A 23342-nucleotide genomic window follows, 5' to 3' on the forward strand; every position below is an offset into this window, starting at 1 on the left:
CCCAGCTTAGTTTTGCTGCAGCATTTGTACAGCAGTTCACAGGCTGGCGTTGTTTCCAGGCTGCAGAGCTAAGTCACCCAGTAGCAGCTCCTTCTTTCCCTCCAACTGCAGCACTAAAAACATGCACATGTTCTGGAGAGGTGGAGTTGCTGCCTAGAGGGGATCGTGCCTCTTTGTAGCCACCTGCACAGCAGGATGAGGCGACAGCACAGTCACTATCCCTGGAGGAGGGAGCCTGCCCTGTCACGATTTCCAGCCGTGAGGTCCAGTGCACTCAGAGGATGGGACAGGTGAAACAGAGCAGGGAGGAGAGAGGGCACATATTTGCAGTCAAATCCATTAACACAGTCATTTCAGATGTACTACTGAAATCTTGAAAGCAGCTTTTTGACAGTACCAACTGAATATTTACCGCATATCTAGGGGTGATTCTGCTGCTGGGAACAGTGATTGCGTAGTGAAAGCAGTGGTTGGGACTTTAAATTCCCACCCTGAACGTGTTGATCTTGCATGTAAGGGGCTAAACTCTTTTTCTTAGTTTAAAATATACAGTTTCTGTCAGGAAATGATTCTTTAGTGGATAAATTATTAAAGCAGCTCAGTTTAGGTGGGGATTTAGGAAGCCTTCTCTAGGCAATGAAAATTTTCCTCTTGATCTGCCTGTGGCTACATCTGTGGAAATTCATTCTCCTGTTTTTTTAAGCCTACTCTTCTTCTGCCACTTTTACTCTTTTATTTGTACTTGGCCATTTAACTTCCCTCATAAAGCTTTTTAAATGTTTCAGTTCAAGATGTAAGGTTATATAATTCCTTGTGATTTTTTTGTCTTCACTGATCAACCACACAAGTGTAATATTTGTTGTAGATTATATTGCATAATCTGCTGCTTATCATTCTTTCTGTACTGAGTAGTCAATGTAATGATGCACTTTACTAATTAGCTTAAATAGGCACTAACTATATTGTATCTATTATTTGTTTCATTGTATGATCTAAAGGTAGAAAGCTGCATCTTTCTTGATGTCGTTTACTTCTTTTTGTATTGTTGCAAAGTTTGACCCCAAATCAGTCATCCACTTGTTAACCTAAATAATGGTTAATAAAAAAAATAAAAAAAATTTATTTATCTTGTCTATTAGAATCTAGCTAACTTGGTTCTTCCTGCCCTTTGCCCTTTTAGCTTTCCCACTTTATTTTCAGAGCTTTTAAGATAAGTAATACAAGAAATCCTAGTAGCTAAAGTGATAATTGATATATTTTATCATGTTCTCCTTAACTTTAGGAAAGCACTGAATATAGGACAAACCAGAAGCACCACTACATAAAAAGCCTAGTTTTTCATTAAATCACATTTTCTTAGATTGCAGTAGCTGGACATGAATATTTCTGAACTGTTCAAGATAATGTGGCACATCCCTGACCATATAGGTCAGATTGCATGGCTCCACTTACAAAGATAAGACTGTTCCACCTGGCTCTCAGCTACAAACTATAGTCTATATTTATGCTAAAAGTCAGTAGAATAGAAGTTCAGGATGTCTAGTTTGTGCATAAACATTGAACTTGAGATGTTCTGATTAAAAATTGAGATGTTCTGATTCACAGAGGTTCATTATAGGCAGTGACATCATCACCCATTGAATCTTACTAAGAAAGCTGAACCAGGTCCTAATGATCTCCTTCAGATCAATGGCTCTCCTTCAAATGCAGTGAATATTAATAGGCATTTGTCTGTCTTTAAAGAAATCACCTTTGGTAAAGCTCCTGGGTGGATTTCTGGGGAAGTCTTCAACAAAAAATTTGTGTGATCCTGGCAGTTCTTCACCCTCTGAACATGATAGTACCAACTCTATGTGTGCAGTGAATCCTGCCTTTCCTCATAGAGAGATACTCTTATACCTTTCAGCAGCTTAAATAGCTTCACTTGATCTCAGTAAATGAAATGTCTTGCAGGATGCAGTAACATGAGTCCTCTTAGTGACAAGTGCAGGGTAGGAAGTAGAGTATTTCAGCAAGAAATCCATGATGTTGATAGAGGAGTTCTTACTCTTTGTTGGGCTTGAACTGTATCTCCAAACCATAGCTGGAATGGATTATTCCTGACCTTTCTTAAAAGCTTGATTGATTTTCTTTATATCAGGAATATGTGCATAGCAAGAAATGGTTATTGCTACAATCTAGTTCCAAAATTGTGGTTTGGGATCAATTAGTAGGTCATGAAGAGTTTCTGGAAGGATATGGCTCAGCACAGCTTCATAGTAAAGCATATTGTCTGTATTCCAAAGGTGTGAGTGCCCTTCTGCTCCCTGGCAATAAAATATCCACTTCACATGGTCTATGTCAAATAGTTGTTTATGACAGTGGCACTTTCCTCTACTAAACCTCATAAAAATCAAGCTTTTTGGATACAAACCCCTTCTTTTTACTTTTCTTTTTTTTTTTTTTAATTATCATTAGTGCCAATCTACCTAGAAGAAAAGTGGAATTTTTCTTGCAGTTTAATCTTTTATGATGTTCACAGTGTAAAAAAAACCAAACATCAAGTATTCCACAACTTCTTAGTGCAGTTCACTTGAGAACACAGGACTTGTCCGTGACCAATACAGTAAGAGCAGACTTCCAAATTATTACATTCCAAATTTTCTCTTGCCCTTGAAATAAAAAAAAAAAAAAAAAAAGAAAGAATATGTGGGTGTTTTTATCCCTCCAAACCAAGATCATTTGCACAACTATGCCAAAAGATATAATTCAGGCAAGTCACATTATTCACAAGACAAAAGTGACACTTTTCCTGAGTACTGTAGGAAGAGCAGGTTTTCATCTGCAGCCTGCTATTTATTTCTATAATCCACACAAGAAACAGCCATCACCCAGCTCTGTGAAGAGTGCCTTAGCATTGCAGACAAGACGCATTGAGGAAGAAGCAATTGCTACTGCTTTCCCAAGGAATATGCCACTCTTTACAGGACAAAATCATGTGATATGATAATGATGCAGATTATCTGAGACAGTCAGTTTGATGTATTCTATTCATCTCTTTGAGGTGTCAGTCTTTAAATCTAATGGTGACAGTCAAGTTTAGGCATGTTCTACAGCAAGACTTTATTCAAATTTCCCCTACCTGAGCAAATACAAGAGAGAAAGATGCACTATGGACTTGGTACAGCTTCTCAGCATCTCTGTCCTTTCCCCAGCTTGGTTCCACCCTTTTGCTGCAAAGCCCTCAGCTAGAAGGAATGCACTTTGGCCAGACGGTAAAATAGCAATGAGGAAGCATAGTCCTTGTGAAAGGGTTTTAAGAATTTGGAATTTGCTGTCAAATCCTATCTGCTCTAATACATGCATGCATTGAAAAGCAGAATGATGATCCATGATCATGCACATGGGTGCAGATGGCTATCAGTGAACACCAACCAGAGAGCAGTAAGGGTACTTTTTTGGTTTGTTTTTCTCTCCTTGATATTCTTTGAACCATACCTGCTGGCAGTGTAATTTCATGCAACATCATCAATGCAAATATATCTGTATTGAGTTGCACTGAGAATTATGTTTTTTCCAATAGTTTCTGGAGACAAAAAAAGGGGTTTTCTTGATCTTTTGAACAAAAATTTGTTAGAAACTTGGAACAAAAATCCTTTTAGTAAATGTTATTTGTCTCTAGGATACAATGCTTCCATGTCTCACAATGCTTCCATGTTAAATTAATCTGGATAGCTGCAGTTTTTTTAATTGCTTCTGATAAGTTACCATAACTATCATTCAAGCTTATTTTGCCTGCTTTGTTTGTGTAAAGCAGTTTGTTATTCCAAGAATACCTGAAGTGATTTGAAGGAACATGCTGATCATTCTGTATCACGTTTAGAAAGCCATGCTGCTGAACATCCTTGACCTTTTAAAAAAGCCATCTGAAAACAAACAAACGAACAAAAACATCACATGTATACCACATTTGGGTCTTGTTTCCTTTCTGCATTTTGTAGAGAAGTGAAATGATTGGGTGAAGTGGGTGTAAAATGAATGAACTATATTTTTGCTTTGGTCTCACCTTAATTGCCTTTGTCTGTGTGCAACATGACAGAGGTTTGAGTCATTCAGAATTGCATCTTCTATAATTAAAAAGAACTGTTACCAAAAGAGTAGATTCATTGTTCAGGCTGGGATTGAATTGCAGAGCGTGTTTAATTATCAACCCTTCTTTCTAGTTATTTTAACATATTATTAATTCAGTTTCTCAAAATATCCTTTTCACTTAGAGCCATTGATGGAATAAAATGTGACACAATTTGTTTTCTTTTCTGCTAAGTAGATGATGTACTCTAACAAGAGCAGGTCGACATGACCTCAGCTGTAGTTATATCACATGATAACTACAATAGGGCCTTATCAGAATCTGCTACTCTTTTATGTGCTTGAAAATTCCAAAAAAGAAATTAATGTTTGAGTAGGCCTTATCCACTTAAAACAATAAAAATACAAATGTAGTTATGAATTGCTAGATAATATCAGTCTGAGATTCTTCCTAGGTGAAGTTGCACATAGAAGAGAAAAAAACTTATTAAAAGAAAGATGAGAAAGAAATGCAAGAAATTGTTTGAGTAATCATATGACTTTCAAACTACGTAGAAGATAGTATTTGATTATATTGTTGCCATTCAACCTGGTTTTGTTTGTTTTGTTTTTCTTTTTTCCTTTTTTTTTTTTGTGATAATGTGCTTTACGCAGTCTTTTGAACTGTGACCAATTTCCAGTCCTTGCTGGTTTTTTGAACTTTAGTCTGTAGAGCTCTCACAAGCATTCTTAGCCTATAACTTCACCAAAATCTCATCTGGTATAAATTGGTAGGACCGTCTTACCATGAAACCCCATTTTTTACTCCATCCAAAGGGTCTCAAAATAGAGGTGGATATGCCTAATTTGGCAATGGCTTCCTGGCACCAGGCACACAGATAAAATTGCTGTCTTTAGGTCCAGACTACTTTTTTATTCCCTCTGATGCAATGGAAAGCTGCACCTTATGGAGATGCCAATGATCAGGAGTAATACCATCTCTGAGTGCAGCATTTTGGGAATTACTCATAGCCAGTTAAGCTCTGACAATCTTTTCTGTGCCATTGATAAAGATATAGCAAAATAGTCTGCATACCAAAGACTTTGCACTCTGATGGCTAGATTATTCAAATGTCCTTGAAGAATGATCTCAGCTAAGGAGCTAAGTCCCTTTCCCACTCCCCTGACACTGAGATTAGCTATCTCACTGAAAAAGAGTAATAAACTCCCAAGGCACCTGCTTTTTCTTTCTTTCTTTTTCTTTCTTTTTCTTTCTCTCTTTCTTTCATTCTTTTTCTTTCTTTCTTTTTTCCTTCCTTCCTTCCTTCCTTTCTTCCTTCCTTCATTCCTTTCTCTCTTTCTCTGTCTCTCTCTTTCTCTTCTTCCTTCCTTTCTTCCTTCCTTCCTGCCTGCCTGCCTTCTTTCTCTCCTCCCTTCCTCCCTTCCTTTCATTTTGTTGGAGTATTTGAACATCTACATATCTAATCACTCAGCCTTGCTTCCTTGCTGGGCTAGAGTGTTTGGCTGATTTAGGAATGGAAAAAATAGGATCCAGATTTATAAAGATACAGAGTTAGCTCTGCAGTAGCCACAAAAATAAGCACCTTGGCAGATCAGAGGTAAGCCTGTAAATCTCAAGTAAAAGATGCCGGTGTTAGAAACCCTTGTGTGCATTGGTTCATAGTATTTACCAAGAGTCTAAGAAACTTGCAGCATTGTGCTGGTGCTTGAAACAACCCAAACCTATGCATAGCTGTTTACTGTAGTCACAAGCAATGTCCTTTAGAAATACATGTGACAGCAGGTGTATCTTACCAAGTATCTGCCATTTTCAAGTATCCAAGCAACAAATCTACTGCAGTATGAACTGTCTTATTTTGTCATTATCCTTCATGAGGACTAGCACACACTCAGGGAGACTTGAATGAGATCTGTTCAGCATCAGAGTTTGAAACCTACCCTAAAATGAGTATGCCAGTCTTGTAGACCAATATGTGAGTTGTTCCTAACTGAGGATTAAACACAAGCTTGAAGCTCGAGATACCCGAGGATATCCAAGATTTCCTTTGCAGGACTGGCAGAAATGAGAGAGGATGTACAGGAGACTTGCTTCTTTCTGGAATCATAGCTGGAAGCCAAGAAGGATAACACCAGGCAACCCTAGGAAATTCTAGAGAGCAGTGGATTCTAATTTTCTTTTGAGATTGCAGTTTATTAATAATCTTATCTTCGACTCTGCACATCTGGGAAAGATCAAGGATTTGAGAGGACTGACTTTGCGCTCTTGGATCTAAAGAAAATACTGCAGTAAGTTACGTTGTAAAGCTGCTACTAGACTCCTTTCCTAATACAGAGCTTAAGAATATCTGTTTTAATATGCCAAGCTTGGTCTTGAAGAACTTTAAGTATGGTGCTCATGACAAAGAAAAGAACAAGCTAAAAAACCCAATGTGTTATTATAACAATTAGTGAGGATTTGCTTGTTTCTTCTACTGTCTGGAGAACATACTCACAGGAGTGCCCTATTCCAGCTGGTGACCTGAACCATAGGCTTTCAGATGTATGGAGGTACAATGGAACATGAGAAAGAATGAGGGAGAATTGCTTAGGTATAAAGTACCAGTCACAACTTGTCAGTGAATACCAAAGCCTGCAGTGGTTTGTCTAGTGAAGCCTCACAATTTCAGGAGTCCCATGGCCAGAAAGATCACTTCTAGTTTTCTGTTACTGACAACAACGAGCAGAGATTGTGCCTGTCTGTTGGTTTTCAAAAGAGGATGGGTGCATTTACACTGGTCGGTGAGATATGTCAGTCCGTAGCACAAATGGTCCCACACCAACCCTCAGAATCTGCCTGGGAATTCTCTGGGACAGTGTAAGGTGGCCGAGAAAAAAATCAAGCCACATTCAAACTATTTAACTATATAAGCAGTTGAGTTTCAGTGAGTGGGCACTACTTAAATTACTATTCTTGATACTGTCATAAATTATATGTAGGGTGGGGGGATTTTTTGCCCGTTTTTAAAAATATTCAACCACTTTAAATCCACAGTACTAGTATAACTTCTCAATAGAATACAAACCAAATCGATGACGTTTTGTGATTTTCACACAGAGAAATCCAGTACATTCTTTTTTTTGCTATAGTAATACAAAGGAAGACAAAAAGAATCTCAGTAAAACTGGCTCTATTTCAGCAACTGCATATGCTTTACATATAAATCTATAAAGAAAAGCTGTCATTTCCTAATGTAAAATCTCTTTATTTTTTCATTATGCGTCACTGAGTGATGCATTGTAGAGCAAGTAAAAGATCACCCTCAAGCCTAGGACAGGAAAGAATTTAAGATCTGAGACATCTTACAGATGGTCTTGAAGATTCACATGCTTCCTTTTTATCTATTAGAATTGAGATATACTCTGCATTGCCAGGTTATTGTTGAGTTGAGCTGATGTTAGTGATTTACACTGTTCCTGACACCATGTAAGTTATTAAACTGTTTGAACAACAACAACAAAAACAAAAAAGGAGCAATACCTTAATGCTTGATTTTTTTTTTCATTGAATCAACCTCTGAGTTAGGAAGTGCTGAGTGAGAATAAGGGGGGTAAAAATAACTCTTGTAAAGGTTTGAATTAGAAATTCTCTTTGTGAACAAAATCTGATATTACTATTTAAATGCTAAGTGCTGTGTCCTTTTAAATACCCAGTTTTGCTTCTCAATCAACTGATGTAATCAGAGATACCACTATATCCACCGAGTTCATCCAGGCAGCAATTCTTGCTTCCTTCCTGCGTGTCTGACTGTGCCTGTTGTTCTCATGCTGCCATTTGACTGTTTTTTCTTCATCTACCCTAGTTAATTGAAGACTGTTGATATTTTAAATAAACATTTTCTATAATTGTTGCTTTATATTAAGCCCAGACACCAGACACATATTCCCCCTCCACCGCCCAGCTCTGCTATGTGCCAGCTTATTTTCTCCATTTGTTATGTCAAAGGAATGTTGAAGGAAGTAGACAATCTTCTCTGCTTTGTAAATAGAGAACTTCAGAAAACAAGTAGCCAAAAGCTCACTTAACCAGCTTAATTTGTTTCCTAGCCATCCATTTCTTTGTGTACATCAAAGCTATCATGCAACACTGGCAAAGGGATGGCTGCTTTTCCAAACTGGCTGAGGTGAAGGCACTGTAGGAGTTTAATTTACCTCACAGAAAAAAAGTAAAATATCTGCATTTACAGTGCCTTGGCTGTTAAAAAGGTATGGAAGTTGTGCCATGAGACCCCAGGGCAGTGGCCCACTGCAATATGAAGCTTGGGGGAAAGGACTGTTTGGAGATGCTGATGAACGTTATGGAGTGGAAATTCAGTCATAAGAACTAATGACTGTCTCACTGACAGTAAAATTCTCAAATTTTAGAGCATTATTTCAAGTTTATTACAGAAGATCTAAACAATAAATTATTACCCCTGGTTTTTAGAATGAGCATATCTCTTCCTGATAAATGAATAGCTCTTTGAGGTTTATGCACCTTTTCATACTTATCATTATAGCAGGGGTTATAAAACGGGATTGTGGTGGCAGTGTGCTTTAGATGTTAAATATTTATAAAAAATGCATTGTACAATTCTGTGTGCACTCACCTTTTAGGGGAAAGAATGTCATCCTTAAATGCAGCTTCACTGCCTACGTAAACTATGGATCACCTACTCTTCCAGTTCATGTAAGCCTAGTTGCCCTGATATGAAAGAAAGAATTCTATCCTATGACTGCTGAGGATCTGTCCTGGTCCATTTGATCTATGAAGTAATGAATTTCTTATTGTTCCGGGACTTTATTTGTTTCTGGTTTTGCATCACAGTCTTTGGAAGCCTTCATGTTTACCGCTGGCCTGTCTTTTGTCTTCCCTTTAGTCTCAGGCCTTTCAATTCTGCTTCCTGTACTAATACAAGTCTTTATGTCATTGAAAATTAACAATACCAAAGCGGTGCCCTGCCAGAGCAGAGCAGATCAATGACCCAGGAGCAGCATGTTCCAGCTCAATGGTGCACAAGTCATTTTAACTTCCACTCTCCAGTGCTCAGCTTCCAAAGGAGCAAGCCTTTTGCTCAGTATATTAACTTCTGGAAACTCCTTGTTAATCACTCTATCTGCAGTTCCTGCTCTGAATTTTCTGCTAAGACCCGAGTGCAGCTTTTCATCAGGCTGAATCACTTTTCTTTTGCCTTTCTTTCCATCTCATCATGTGCTGTCAGTCAGATTGGCAGCACTGCTGTGTTGTTCTGTACAGCCCTGCTGTGATATAGCGCTGACAGTTATGTTTACCTTATGAAAACCAAACTAACTGTTGGAAAATAAGAAGTCTAACAGCGTAAAGTGACACCCCTCAACTAACAGGACAAATCTTACAGGAAAAAAAATCTTAAAGAAAAAAAAAGAAGCATATATACAATGTTCTCCAAAACACGGAGAAAAATAGTATCATCAGAGATAATAGTATTGTCAAACACCTTTTTTGTTGGCCTTTTTAGAAAGAATACAGTATTCAAATATAATATTACAAGGATGGAATATCTAAAGGCAATAATTCAAATTTTGCATGTAGACTTTCACTGGAGTTTATTGATGGAGTTAAACTCAGAGTGATCCCTGGATCTTCCCATGACTTTGAATTACCACATAGTAGTTTGGCACATGGGTTCAAGGGACACTTGGTTTGGAGCTATGCCTTTGCAGTTATCCCTGAAGCCTGCCTCTTTTCATCAGGGAATCCTTTGAGATCTGGGGTGTGAATGCAGAAGCAGTTTAACCACTGAGGCAGGAACTTTTCAGCTCAAATATTTCAAGGTATATTTTTTTCCTACAAAAAAAAGAAAGTTAAGGATTGGGTCTAGGGAGATGTTTCAACCTTTTTCTCAACAAAAAAAATTCTTTTTATGATACTAGTGGGATTTATCATTGCAAGAAGTAACAACTAGGACTCTAGAGAAAAACTTAATGCTGTTTCATGGAGGATTTGGATATTTTGAAATTTGATCTTGCTCCAAGTCAGAAGGAAACCAAAAGTATTTAAGTTTTCATGAAAGAAAAGCGAAACCTGATGCCAAGAGAGTCTGTTAGAGCTCTGACATCCTCCTTCTGAAGATGACCCACGAGAAATTGGACGGTTTTCCACCACATCTTTGCTGAGCTGGAATATTCGTCTCAAGCATTAACAAAATAACAAGATAGGAGAATTCCAAGGGGGAAAAGTTGTCTATAGGAATTTATTGACCACAGTGTGAACACAGCTTTTCACTGAAATCACAAGATACTAACTCTTTTCCTCAAGGGAAATTAGTGCTTTTCACACATTCTTCACTGGGGTGCTGAAAGAGGCAGGAGAAACAGAGGTCTATCACATTTATAAATAGCTGTATTGAAAAAAAAAACCCAACACACAACAACACGCAGTTTAGAGACATGTTATCTTTCTTCCACTTTAGTGGCCTCATTTCCAGTCAAGGATGCTCAGTGGGAATGTCCAGGCAGTGCAGGCATGTCACAATGTGTGGCACCAGGCCTGCAGTTGCCATCCTGATCCTTGCCAGCCTCCCTGCCCCAGAAAAACTCAGCCCTATTTGTTGTCATAGTATAAAGGAGCTCTATTGTTTTACCAGGATGTGGATCTTCTACCATATATTTCTGTCAGGATTTCTGTCTGTTTGATTAGAGCAGAAATCTGGTGTGGAGGGGGCTGTGGGGTCACAGGGCATTGTGGTGCCTTCCCCCCCACACCCGCACCGTCCTGGAGCCCCCAGTGAGGGGAGTTGGGCTGGGCCAGGGACCCTGCCCAGGGATGGCACCAGCCTGGCCATCCTGAGGAGACCTCTGCCCTGCTGCTCTCTCACAGCTGCCGGGGCCACGGCTGAGACTGCACCCTCTGCCACCTCCCCAGCACTGTGGGCGAGGGACCTGGACAAAGAGTGTCCTGGCACTGTCACAGTGTTTCTCCTCTCAGCTGCCAGACCAGCTCTAAAGGGGTCTCAAATCCCTTTAAGGACAGAGTGGGGATGTATCCCTTCACCAAGGCTGTATCACCGACAGAGCCAGGGGACAGCCCTCCAGTGCCTCTGGAAGCACCACAGCCCTTGGTGGTTCCTGTGAAGAAACCACAGACCCAACTGAGGACAAAAAAAAAAATCCATCATTAGCTTCAGAACGAGAATAAATAATACTAATAATATGTAAAGAGCATCAGCTGGATGTGGAAACGAACTGTCGCTTCACTATGAAGGATGCTCTTGGATATACAAGAACATAATTCACAACAATATCCTTAAAAAGATAGCAAGAATTTTAATGCATGTGTATGCTTTGGTATTTAATGCACCATGCAGGCATCATATTTCTTTCATACTTTAAACACAAATCATATCATCTTCTTTAATGAGCAGACATCCATGGCAATGATGAATTTTTATGGCAAATAGCACTACTGTGCCATGCTTCTTCATTAAAGCCCTGATTCAGCACAGCAAATAAACATATGCCTAAATTTAAGTACCTGAGTAATCCCCAAACTTTCTGGTGCCATGCAGATGCTTAGTGTCCCCTAAACCTATATGGAACTTGCTTGCAGTGGGTCATACACATCAAATATAGCTACTCCATATATACAGGATATCTTGCCTAAAACAACTAGTTAAAATGTTAGATGCTTCATTAGCTCTGCATTGTTAATTTTAATTTTCACTGCCCCTTTGATTTGTGAAAAATGAATGTGTGTGCACACATGAACTCAAGACCTGAAAAAATGATGAAGGTAAAAAAAAATAAAGGGACATTGTGGGTTCAGGACATCTATAATAAACTCGAGCTTCATCAGCATTTCTAAGTTTTTTAACCAAGAAATATTGATTCATGTTTATTATATTTTATGGCACTTTACAACAATTTATAACACTTACATTAAGGAATAGATGGGCCGGGATAAAAGCCAATATGAGTATGAAAAAGATGAAGTGCTGTCAGCAATAGCAACTTTCAAGTATCAGGTACAGCCCCTGTTTTTACACTTTATCTCACCTATTTAATATATAGTGGAAAGGTTTGATGATTAATTTTAAAATGCAAATTCTAGAAAAAGACTTGTTGTAGAATGGCCACCTGAAGATCATCTTAGCAATGGTATTGTGTCAATAAAAAGCCAAATGCAAAATATCCTCAAGGTATCCGTAACTAAAGAATGTAGCTGTAATAAATATTGTGTTGAACCAGCCTTGAAAATGCTCAAGAAATTAGGAGCTTAGGTTTCAATGACAAACTAACCACTTAATTTTTTTTCCTTCAGAGCTTATCATGTTAGAAATCAAGAGAAATTAGTTGGAAAACTGGTTTTGTACACAAAATCCCTTGTTGCTATGTTACCATAGATATTTCTACAAGAGAGTGTCTCCCAGTGTGAGTCAAAATCTGTTCACTGAAATTTTCATAAGACAGGTAAAACTAAGAAGGAAATAGGAATATATGGAGTCTTCACCAGGTGTTTCCTTTACTCTATACAATTACCTGGTCCATCTGCTCTAGAACCAGAAGTTAAACCCATTCATTTGTGAGCTAAATGTTGGGAATCCCTTCTACCATCCCAGTTCATGGGCATGGTCCAGGTTCCCAGCAGTTCTGGAATTGCTGAAGGGTCATGGGGAACTGAAATACAGATTGAAACTGCTTTGTAAGTCTGTCCATGGCATAATAAATTGACGAAATTGCAAGGCATAGGCAATGTTTTAAAAATGGATGCAGCACATCTCTGTCTAATTTTGTGTGCTTCTGCTGTCCCCCAGTATTCAATGGAGAATTTGTCTATGAGAGAGGCATTGTGATAATCCCAAGGTAGTTAGACAAGAAAGAAAGGTATCTGCTGTTACAGTTTGGAAAAGTAGATTGGTTACTGCAGGTTTTAAAAAAAGCTTGTAAATGGTGAGAGCCTCGATCTGTAGTATATGTTGTCCCTCATTTCCCCAGACTGCTAAATTAATTCTTTAAAATTCCTTGATTTGCTTTCTCTAAGGACACTGGATTTTTCCGTTAAGCTTTGCCCATCTATCTGTTCCTTTCCTTGTGGCCATCTTGTGCTCTTTCTTCACCCTTGCACACCTTCTGGAGGCTCATAGGGAAAAAGATATGAATGTTGGGCATTTTCCAGTGTGGAAAATGCTAAACAAACTCAAGCCTTCTAGGCTTGTTGCCCTATGAAGAGGGTGTATGCTTTACATATGCAAACATACAACAAAATGATAAAGAAACGGTGTACATTTGGCTCATGTGGTTCATCAGTTTGGGGGCATATATTTTGGGACAATGCTATATTTTCAGTGTCATCAGGCATGAAACAACAGTGAACTAATGTGTTAGATTGCTACAGTGACAGAAAATCAGCTAAACACAACAAATGTTAAAAAGAGAGGACATGAGATCCGCTAGTAACCCTCTGACTCAGGGAACCACGTGGATTGGCTTTTAACAGTGTCCTTTGTGTTGTTAAAATGTCCAGATCTCCATTTCTTCACCTTTCTGTCATCCCTCTACTCATCACTGCAATAAGTTTGTCTAGGGAGGTTATTTCGTATCATCTTGGTTGCGATGATAGCTGGCACCTACTCTTTAGCAGGGTGTGTGAGCGAGCATCTATCACACAATCTATAACAGCACAAAGTGTATCTTAAGCAGAAACATCTCACACATTTGACACGATCAATCAGCAGCATATAAATTATAGCTTATATGCCTGAATGTATTGCCAAAAGCTGTCTTTAAAAATTATTATTGCACTGCAAGTTTGGGTCCTGGTCCTACAGGCTGATCATCACACCCAAGAGTCTCGCATCTGTTCACGGTTGTATTATTTTTTCTCAATCACAGCAGTTCAGTGGTCCACCTACACGGAGCAGAATGTAAGACCGGGGCCCAAATTTATGTACCATCTGCCCTTGGTCATGCATGCCAGCTTCTATAAAAATCAATCACTTTATCTCTCTGAAGAGCTCCCACATGCAAAATTCCCCCATGTAAGTTTGGAACTTACAATGCAACTTTTTTTTTTTTTTTTTACTTTTAATGATCTGTTTTTACTGGGATTTTTTTTTCTTGTGCTAATATTCAATATGACATTATTTTGGGTGGAGGATGATAACTCAGCCTGAAGCATGACAAAATAGCCAGAAACACACCACCTGCTGTGCTCCATGGCTTTAATATTGTACTGTTTAATAAGAAAATGACCCCAAGCACTATGATGACAACTCCAAAATGGACCATAAATATTCTGTACATAAGGAAAAGCTGAAAGCTAAAGTACACTGCATAATATTGCTATGGTGCAAAAGGGAATAGGAATACATTCAATTTACCTAAGTATCTAGTAGTGACAGCCACTAACATTTGTTTAGGAGAAACACCAAGTGGATGTCTGTTTGTTAATAAATGAAGCAAAAGAAATATGGGTTACTGTGCAAATGGACATTAGAGGAGCACAGATTTTGGTTTGATGTATAAGACACATAAAGAACCCAATTCTGGGCACTGCTAAGTGATTCTTGCAAAATGCTGAGCCCCTGCTAATTTCAGTAGGAGTTGAGCAAACTCAGCACCTGGCAAGGATGGGTCTATCTATATTTAAATAGGGAACGAACACTCATCCAAGTGGATTCACTTATGATAAACCGATGCAGCCTAGAAATTATATGTTTGGTTAAATGGGGTAATCACAAAGAGGGAGACACTCAAATAGGCAGTGATAATTGGTACAACAATGTCTGTTTCCTCCTTCTGATCTTGTGTCCTCCCTGAGGGTTCTCTCCTAGCCTGCATTAATTAAGAGAAAGCATGTGACATTTCTTACAGCCTTTGACACCAAGATGACCTTTCCCTAGGTTGCTCACGAACCCCTGCTGGCATCAAACATGCTTTTTATTGTACAGAACCCTTATCCACTAGACATTCATAAACAATATTGAATAATATTCCTGAACAACTGTTAAAATGCACAGAAAAAAGTTTTGCTATTATGACAAATGGCTGAACAGTTCATAGGGAATAATTTGTTTGACAAACAGGAGCTTTTATTTTACTGACCCAATCACTTTTAAAAAAATTTATACCTCACTTGAAATCATGCATTTGGTTGCTGCAAATAAGTATTGGTCATTTGATTGTTCTCCAGACATCTGTCATGAGCCAACTCGGCATATTCTATGATTCTGTGAGTGTGCGGCATTTAAATCTTCTGGACAGAAGGGCCAGGGAGCTGGGTTTTGCTTCCTGAGGGGTTATGTACAGGTCTTTTGAATCTAGCTAGTGTAAAAGTAGGTTCAATTTACTGTTCATTCATACTTTATACAATTTTTGCAAAAACATTAAAAGTAGCAATTTCAGGTCTTGCTAAGCTGTTTCCTAGAACATTCAAGGAAATTAAAACCAGAAAAATCACATACATAGTCAAACAGATGGAACATTTATCTTTTTGCCCAAATACCTACAGAGCAGTTTCTGACATATTCACCTCTGTTTAATCAGTCACGTTCTCAACATTTTATTACCCTGAGAGTTTGAAAGAGCATGGTGTTTCATGCTGGGAGATATCCCCAAACCTTTAAACTCTCACCAAAATTACAAGTGCAAGTTCCATTACTTACTTCACACGCACGCACACAAAAATCCCACAAAAAACCCAGCAGCTGAGCAAAAGCAAATATGTCTGTAGCTGCATACCTAAGTACTCCCTCAGAGTATCTGTGCAGCCAGCAAACACAAGGCACTGGCATCTGCTGTGGGAACACGAGGCCTTAGCGTGGGCAAATTGGAGCGGGCCATGTGAGGCCCAAGCTCATGTTGCTTGTGCTGGGGACTCTTGGTGAGACACCTTGACTCCAGGTTACCTCTGAACTGCACACATGATGTCTGGTGCATGTTCCCAGTATGCCAAAGATTAAAAAATAAAGTGTGGTGAGAGAAGGCACGAGAGAGGCAGTGCTAAGCTACCCTGAAGTATGTTCTCGTTGCAAATATGTGTCTTCTGGATCCAAATGTCGTCCCCGGTAATGGGTGGCATCACTGAGAGAAGCAACACTCAATACCTGTTGATAAAACAGGAATAAAAGCAGACAGTTAAGACACTGCTGATTCTGCTTGAATTCCTTTTAATTCTGTACGTGCTGGCCCCAGTAATAAACAGCTTTCCACAAACTGCAGTTTGTTATCCCGAAGAAACTCCTCCCTGCAGTGATCTGTGGGGCATTTACCGTGCAATTATCCTTCCCTGTCATTCTTGTTTGTGCTCGCTGAGGGTCAAGCCAGCTTTATGTAAAGCCAGAGAGGAACACGGGTAAGGCTGGATTCAGTTCCAGTTCCCAGAGATCTTTCCCGTAACTTCTGAGCCTTGGAGCCATACTCACTGTAGTTCCTGCAGTGCTGTGGCACAGAGTCTTGTTGAAAGAGAACCCCATGCCATGCCATTGGAGGGGGGAGTAGGTACATTGCACAAACACACGAGTATAGGAATGTCCCACTGCCAAAGGACAGAGGTCTCCACTGAAACACGAGGTAGCCTTGGGTCACAGTCTGGACTCTTGCCCTCACAAGGAGTGGGGAGGCACATGAGTACACGCAGTTCTAAGGCTCCAGTTAGAGCAACAGCATCCAAAACACACACAGAAAATCCCTGTGACCACTTCTGTGTGCTTGTTTGTTTGTTTGTTTGTTTTTCCATGCCAGCATCTTTTCTAAAATAATTTCCCTATTATATTGCTGGTACTGTGAACACTTTCCTGCACAACATTTAGGCTGTTTAGGTGAGTCATTATAACAAAGTGACCATATCACCATAACAGCAGTGTGCTGCTGTTCCACTGAATGAACCAGCAGAGAAATTTGTGTGGGTGGGATTTGCATTGCCCTTTTACCTCTGTTTTCTCCTCTGTGGGTTCCACTCCTGATCCACTGCATTCCAGCTGTGGGCATCATTCTTCCTCATTGCACGACTGTTTGCTTGAATGTGATGCTTTATTTTAGCACCATTTGTATGTACCCTCACTTGCTCCCCATTCTGCTTGCCTTTAACAGCTCCAGTACACGCAGGCTCTTCTGTGTCAGTGCCTTTCATTCCAAACCACTCCACTTTTTCCATTGCTGATTTGTTTCCTTTTTTGTTTTTTTTCCTCTTATTAGGACATGGCAAAACACTTGCATTAGAAGAGAACTCCCATACTTCTATTAGTACATGGTATAAAGCCTGCTCAACAAGACCTTTCTAGATTTGAGCATAGATAGCTGGTATCTCCATCTTTACTGGAAATCAACTGACACAAACAAATTTTCAAAGGAAGTTCTTAATGAGATTTGAGCTGAAAGACACTTCTTTGGACCTATGCACATTTTGTTAGTACATATTGTCACAAAAGCTGTATGGTCACAAAGAGCCATTGATGAGCCATTGTACAGCCACTCGATCACTTATTTTACTATTATCTTCGTTCTCAGGGAGTAAAAAAAAAAAACCAACACATTGGCTTAGCTATTTTAAAATTATACAAGTACAAAAAAGTATATGCTGAGTGGTTTAAAAGCATTCTTTTTAAATCATATATAAATTAAAAGCTGCTTAATTTAAGAGTGTATCTTTGGCTGAGGTACTCAATGTTGAAAAGTGGTTACTCAGCATGTAAAGTACCATAAGTACTTTTCATAAGAGTTTTTATGACATAACAAATTTTGAAAAATGGTTATTTACACAATAACTCCTGATGGCTTGCCATTATAGTTTATCAGATCAATAGTCAATGTTCTTAAAAGTCACTTAATTCAAATTTATGTATTTCACGTTATAGAAAAGATCAGGTAATGTACATTTGCATCAGAAAGCTTAAAAACTCCCTAAAAACTGTTAAGGTCCTCTACTCCCAGTCTTGTGTAATTGTATGAAGGATTTTTGCATTATTTAAATCCCTTAAAACTCGAAGAAATTCATGCCACCAAACTTCACTGAGCTGGTGACAAGCCATCTCTGATGATAAGCACTTTTGACAAGTTCTAGGATGGTGAGGGGGGCAGGGTGTGACACAGATTTAACTTTAAGGATTTTTCAAATTGAAAGCTGTGGCTTTATAGCTTTTTTGGTTTCCTCTAATTCCACTGTACTGGAGTGCTGGGTCACAACTGCTGGGTTTTCAGTTGCATGGTTTCATGGACTGTGCTTTTTTCATCAACTGTATTTTAATTAATGGCAAGAATGCCTACTGCCCAACTAGGTATTCTTTGAAGTTTAAAATTAAAATACCTTAGATATTTTGGCTTAATAACAGTTCAGTGCCTTAAAATTACAGACTTCATGTTTATACTACAAGCTCTGTCATGCTACAATTGAATATGCCCATTAGCATGAGTGGAGCAGGATGTTACTTCAAGAAAGATTGTTTTTTCCCACCAAGGACTTGATCCTAAAATCTGCAGTCATGAGAGAGCAACTCCATTTGATTTTAGTGGGTTTGAGTAGGTGACTAGTGATATTTGTGGGGACACTGCAGGGTCAAGTCTTGTTTTGGTTGCTGTTTAAATGTCAGCACTCGTTATGACAGCAGTATTAGGGGCCTGTACTTCTTTTCCCTTACAATAAGGATACTTCTGCTCTGGTCTGTCCTGTGAAATGTTTATTGAGGACTAAGACTGTAGGCACCTAACAGTTTCTTTTAGATGTGCAGCGGTCATAGGTGTGTGAATTTGATGTTTGCTACCCTTGTGCTGTTGAATTGTCAAATGTACAAAAAGGAAGAGGGAAAATCAGAAAGGAAAAAACAAACAAACAAACAAACAAAAAAACCCACAAAACCCCCCATGTTTTGGCTTGGCTTGTGCGTTGTTGTTTTGGGGTTTTTCTTGGGTTTTTTTTCCCAATAGCAACTGTAATTGCTACCATGTATAAGTCTATGGCAAAGATGTGCAGGCATACAGTGGGAAACAGAATCTTACACAACCTTGGTGTGGTTTTCTGTTCAATTTAAGCTGAAGCCAGCCATGCAGAAAGAGGAAGAGTCGCCTCGGTGCAGCCCAGGCCCCATGTCCCCACAGTTCACGTGGCTCTAGGAATGTCTTGGTCACAAAATGAGTTTGGTTAGCTGATCTGACTGCAAACTGATTAGGGAAAGGGATGTGCACAAATGGGGAGAGAAGATAAAAATGGGAAATGGTTTTGTAAGAGATGCCCTTTCTGGGGACTGCTGAGAAAATGAAAACAAGTTGTAAATGCAGATATTGTAGAAGAGAAAGCCAAGGCAATAGACACTGTTTGACACAGAGGGGAGGCCATGTGTAAGAGAAAGACCTTGCTGTTGGTTCAGATTCAGGGATTACTTCAGAAAGATTAGGAAATTTAATCGATAATGTGTGCAGGGGCCATATTTTTATGTGTTTGTATGTTTCTTGAGGCAAGCTGATGTAAGATAGCACTGGAGTTTAAAACCCTTCAAAGGTCATATTTCTGTTTGTTTCTGTTGCTACATGTCCCGGAGGAATGGACTGTAATCCCAGTTTATCCTGGGTAAACGTGGTTGTGGAGCCTAAAAATATCTAAACCCTGTAGTTCAGTTCTTCTGGAGGTGTTACAGGTCCATACTAAGAACTCCATCAGTGAAGGGAGGACGAAAGAGAGTGAGGATGTAAAGAGAGGGTGAAAGAGAGTGATGCCACCAAATGAGATTCAGACTAGAGAGTAACTGAATTCCTTGCTCTGGGAGTACAGGCAGGGTGTATCCCTGGGGCGGAAATCTCCCTGGGGAAGTGACTGGAGCTTTAAGAGACAAAAAGAGCTAAAAAAAAAAAGAAAAAAAAAAAGGGGAAAAGAAATTCATGGCTTCAGGAAAGCTGCCTCCAAAGAGTGTTTGACACTGCTTGGATCCCACACTCTATACAGAGCAACTGTTTCCCCCATAGTCATTTATATAATTATAACCTTGCTTCATCCTTTCACCTCAGAGTGGGAGGTTTTGTAATTCTTGCTAATTTCAGACAGATCTCCCACTGTTTCATGAGGAACACTTTATATAACACAAGTATTTCTGTGGGGCTAATGTTTTGAAAGCTGTGTTTGAATATTTCATGGATGGTAGGTTATTTTCTTTTCTTCAGCAGTTGAAAGTAAACCAAAGATTTTGTACTGCTCACAGTTTAAAAATTTGGGCATTTCAAGCAGCAGACGTGACAGGGACTGGGCCTTGTGGCAGCTTCACTGGTGGCTTTAAGTTGGTGTTGGCTGGGTGGTCAGTGCTTGAACCAGTGAATTATTAAACAGACCTCAATTGCAACAAAGATAGTGGGACCTGATAGACAGTCACAGCATGTGTAGTTGTGTGCAGCAGCTTAGTAGAGAGGTACCTGGGATAGTTCAAATACCAGCCAAGGACAAGTGCACCCAAATGCTCTCCTGGTATTTCTGGGAAAACATTCATCTAAGAGGCAAGAGGTGCCCACAGTAACTCAAGTGTCTCTCCACATTGTGTCACATTAACTTATCCTCATATTCAAACATGACATATTCACCAAAGTCACATATGTACATATATTTTCACTGTGAAAACATGGCATAAGTGCTGATAGTTGTCCAGATTTACTTCTTCATTACAACCAGCCTGTGGTTTCTTGTTTCGTTTTTTTTCCTTCTCCAGCGATGCATTAAATCTTTTGTTTGTCTTCCATGCTTTGACTGCACTTTATCAGTGTTTGAACGAAGATGACATTCAGGAAATCCTTCTCTTTGCTACCAGTTTGCCAGGAGCTGAAACCAGCTTTCTGGTATGATATCAGTAAACCCCGTAATTGGAGAAAAGGTATCAAAAATGACATTTTTTCCCTTTGTGAACAAAAAAAAAAGATGTGAAGAGGTAGGCAGAAAACAGTCAAGTGCACTATGAATCACTGCAGGGGTGCAAACAAAATTCCTTAATGACAGAGTTCTCCCTGACAAATTCTGTTTGTTTTTGCCTCTAGAGCTGTCTGTGCTAATGACAAGTGACTCTGCTTGGAACTTATTTGCATGAAGTAGTGTACAGTGCACACTGTGCATGAGTGGATGAGAGAAAGGAAGTAAGGCCACCCCAGGACTGTATCCCCATGACAACCCCATTTAATGGATTACTAAGGACCAAGAGAATGTTGAACTAAAGGTCCCTTCCAGTACAGCTAGAGGAGCACCAGTGAGGACATTGTCACAGAGCACTGCTGTGGTCAGCAGGGAAGAAAGATTTGAAAAAAGACCCATGGATGGGATTAGTCTGATGAAGTGGAGATCTCTGCCTCTGAGTTAATCAACTTTGGCTCCATTGAGTAGTGGGGAAAACATGGGGTTTGATTTGGCCAGATAAATTTCCCATTAAAGAAAATTATAAGGGAAGCCTTTACAGATCGGTTCAGATTTAAACATTTAAACTAGAGATACCTAAAGTGTAATAAATACTTAGTCCCTAATGCTATGTTAGAATATAACTACCCAAAAATTCAGAGACAAGAAGCTGTTTTGAACAAAAAGAGGTACAAAACAAGTGTCATATCATGTCAGTGGGATTGCTGCATTAACTCAGATCCTTCTTTCCCTCGGAGTACTGACAAACTAAGCGAGAAAAGTTCCTCCACTGTAAAACAATGTACATGAAGGCCCAGAAAATGAAATGTCCATTTCTTTTTGAATAATTGGTGTGTCAGTGATTCACAACTGGTTGTGAATTGAGATGTATTTATTTAATGGCTTAATAATTTTAATGATTAATTTTACTTTAGATTAAAAATCTAATTCAATGTCCACATTACACTTCAGACTCAGAAGTAACAGATTGAAAGGTTTTGTTCTCACACCTCAAAGGTCAGATTCCCCAAGATGTTTGTACAAGTAGCTCTGTTGAGGCAGGTGGGACTGCTGAAAATAGGAGGAGTTGGGCTTTATATATAGTTATTTAAATGACATCCAGTTGCTTAATGGGTTGATAGGCTATGTCTAAACTGTGGGATGTGGAGCTGCTGTCTATGTCTGGACTTCACATCAGGATGAAATCCAGGTGTGTAACTTTCTGCCTCAGTCTGAGCAGCACCCTGGTTCCTGTTGGAAGAGAGAAGCTGGAAGCTGGGATACTTTCTGATGGGTCCCTGGTGTGAAGCACTCGGGATATGGACAGAAAGATGCATTGTCTCGCAGGTTTCATAGAGATGTAGATTGAACTGTTGTGTCCAGTCTCCATTCACGGTCTTGCAGCAGTTATGAAGTTGCTTTCATTTAATATCTGAATGTGTAAAAGTGGTTAGATTTAAAGTTTATTTTCTCTTGGGTGGGCCAATATCTGTAGCACATACACGCAAACAAATCACTGCAACAGCAGTGACTGAGAAGAAATGCAAGTATTTCATGAGTCATGAGTATTAACTTTTCCCATAGACATGCCCTGTTTGGTCTGGAGAAGGCTTGGAGTGCAGGAGGGAAGAAACTAAAGAAAAGTTTGTGTTGCTTGTGGGTTGCATCGTTAAAGGCAGCATCTTAGTATTCAGTACTCTTGTGCTTCCAGGTTCCTTAAATGCTAAGTGAAAACCAAAAGGATTTGGTTTTTCTTTTTTTTAAAGAGAAATATAAACCAGTAAATTGCAGGGCAAGGATTGTTCCATAGTCAGCAGGATTTTTCAGTTGTACTAAATCTCTAACAGCATTAATCAAAACAAGTAATCATAAGCATAACGTGAAGATTCCCCAACCTGGAGTTCATCCATCATCTATAAATGGAGTTCTGCATTTCCAGGCTCCCTTTTCCTTCATTCTATCCAGTATCCCATCTTACAGAAGAGCTTCTTCCCTAAGCACCCATGTTGAGACAGGAGAAAATGAAACTGGTATTAAACCCTCATATTCAGGGGGTTGGGGCAGTTTATTCCTGACTAGTCTGGAAGCTTTCATGCTGAAATACTGTTTATGAACTCTAAAGGAACTTCTTTCAGTTGGATAATGGTTAATTTACAGCCAGAGCTTAAAAGGGCAGAAAAAGATAGCAGCACAATTGGGTTCAGTGCATGATGGGGAAAAATAAATATTTCACAGAAAGAGATATCTGAAATTCAGATCACATTGAGATGCAAAGAAAGCTGTGAAAAGCAGTAGGAGGGTGATTGTATTCCAATTAGATTTCTTCTGCTCATATAAAACAGGCTTGGACTGAAAGTTAATCATCTGATTTATGGATCTTTATGGGAGGAGTGAAACCCTATGAGCTCCTGAACAATGAGAGGCA

This window comes from Neopelma chrysocephalum, unplaced genomic scaffold (genome assembly GCF_003984885.1).
Source record: "Neopelma chrysocephalum unplaced genomic scaffold, ASM398488v2 Primary Assembly neopelma1_60, whole genome shotgun sequence".
Classification (NCBI taxonomy): Eukaryota; Metazoa; Chordata; class Aves; order Passeriformes; family Pipridae; genus Neopelma; species Neopelma chrysocephalum.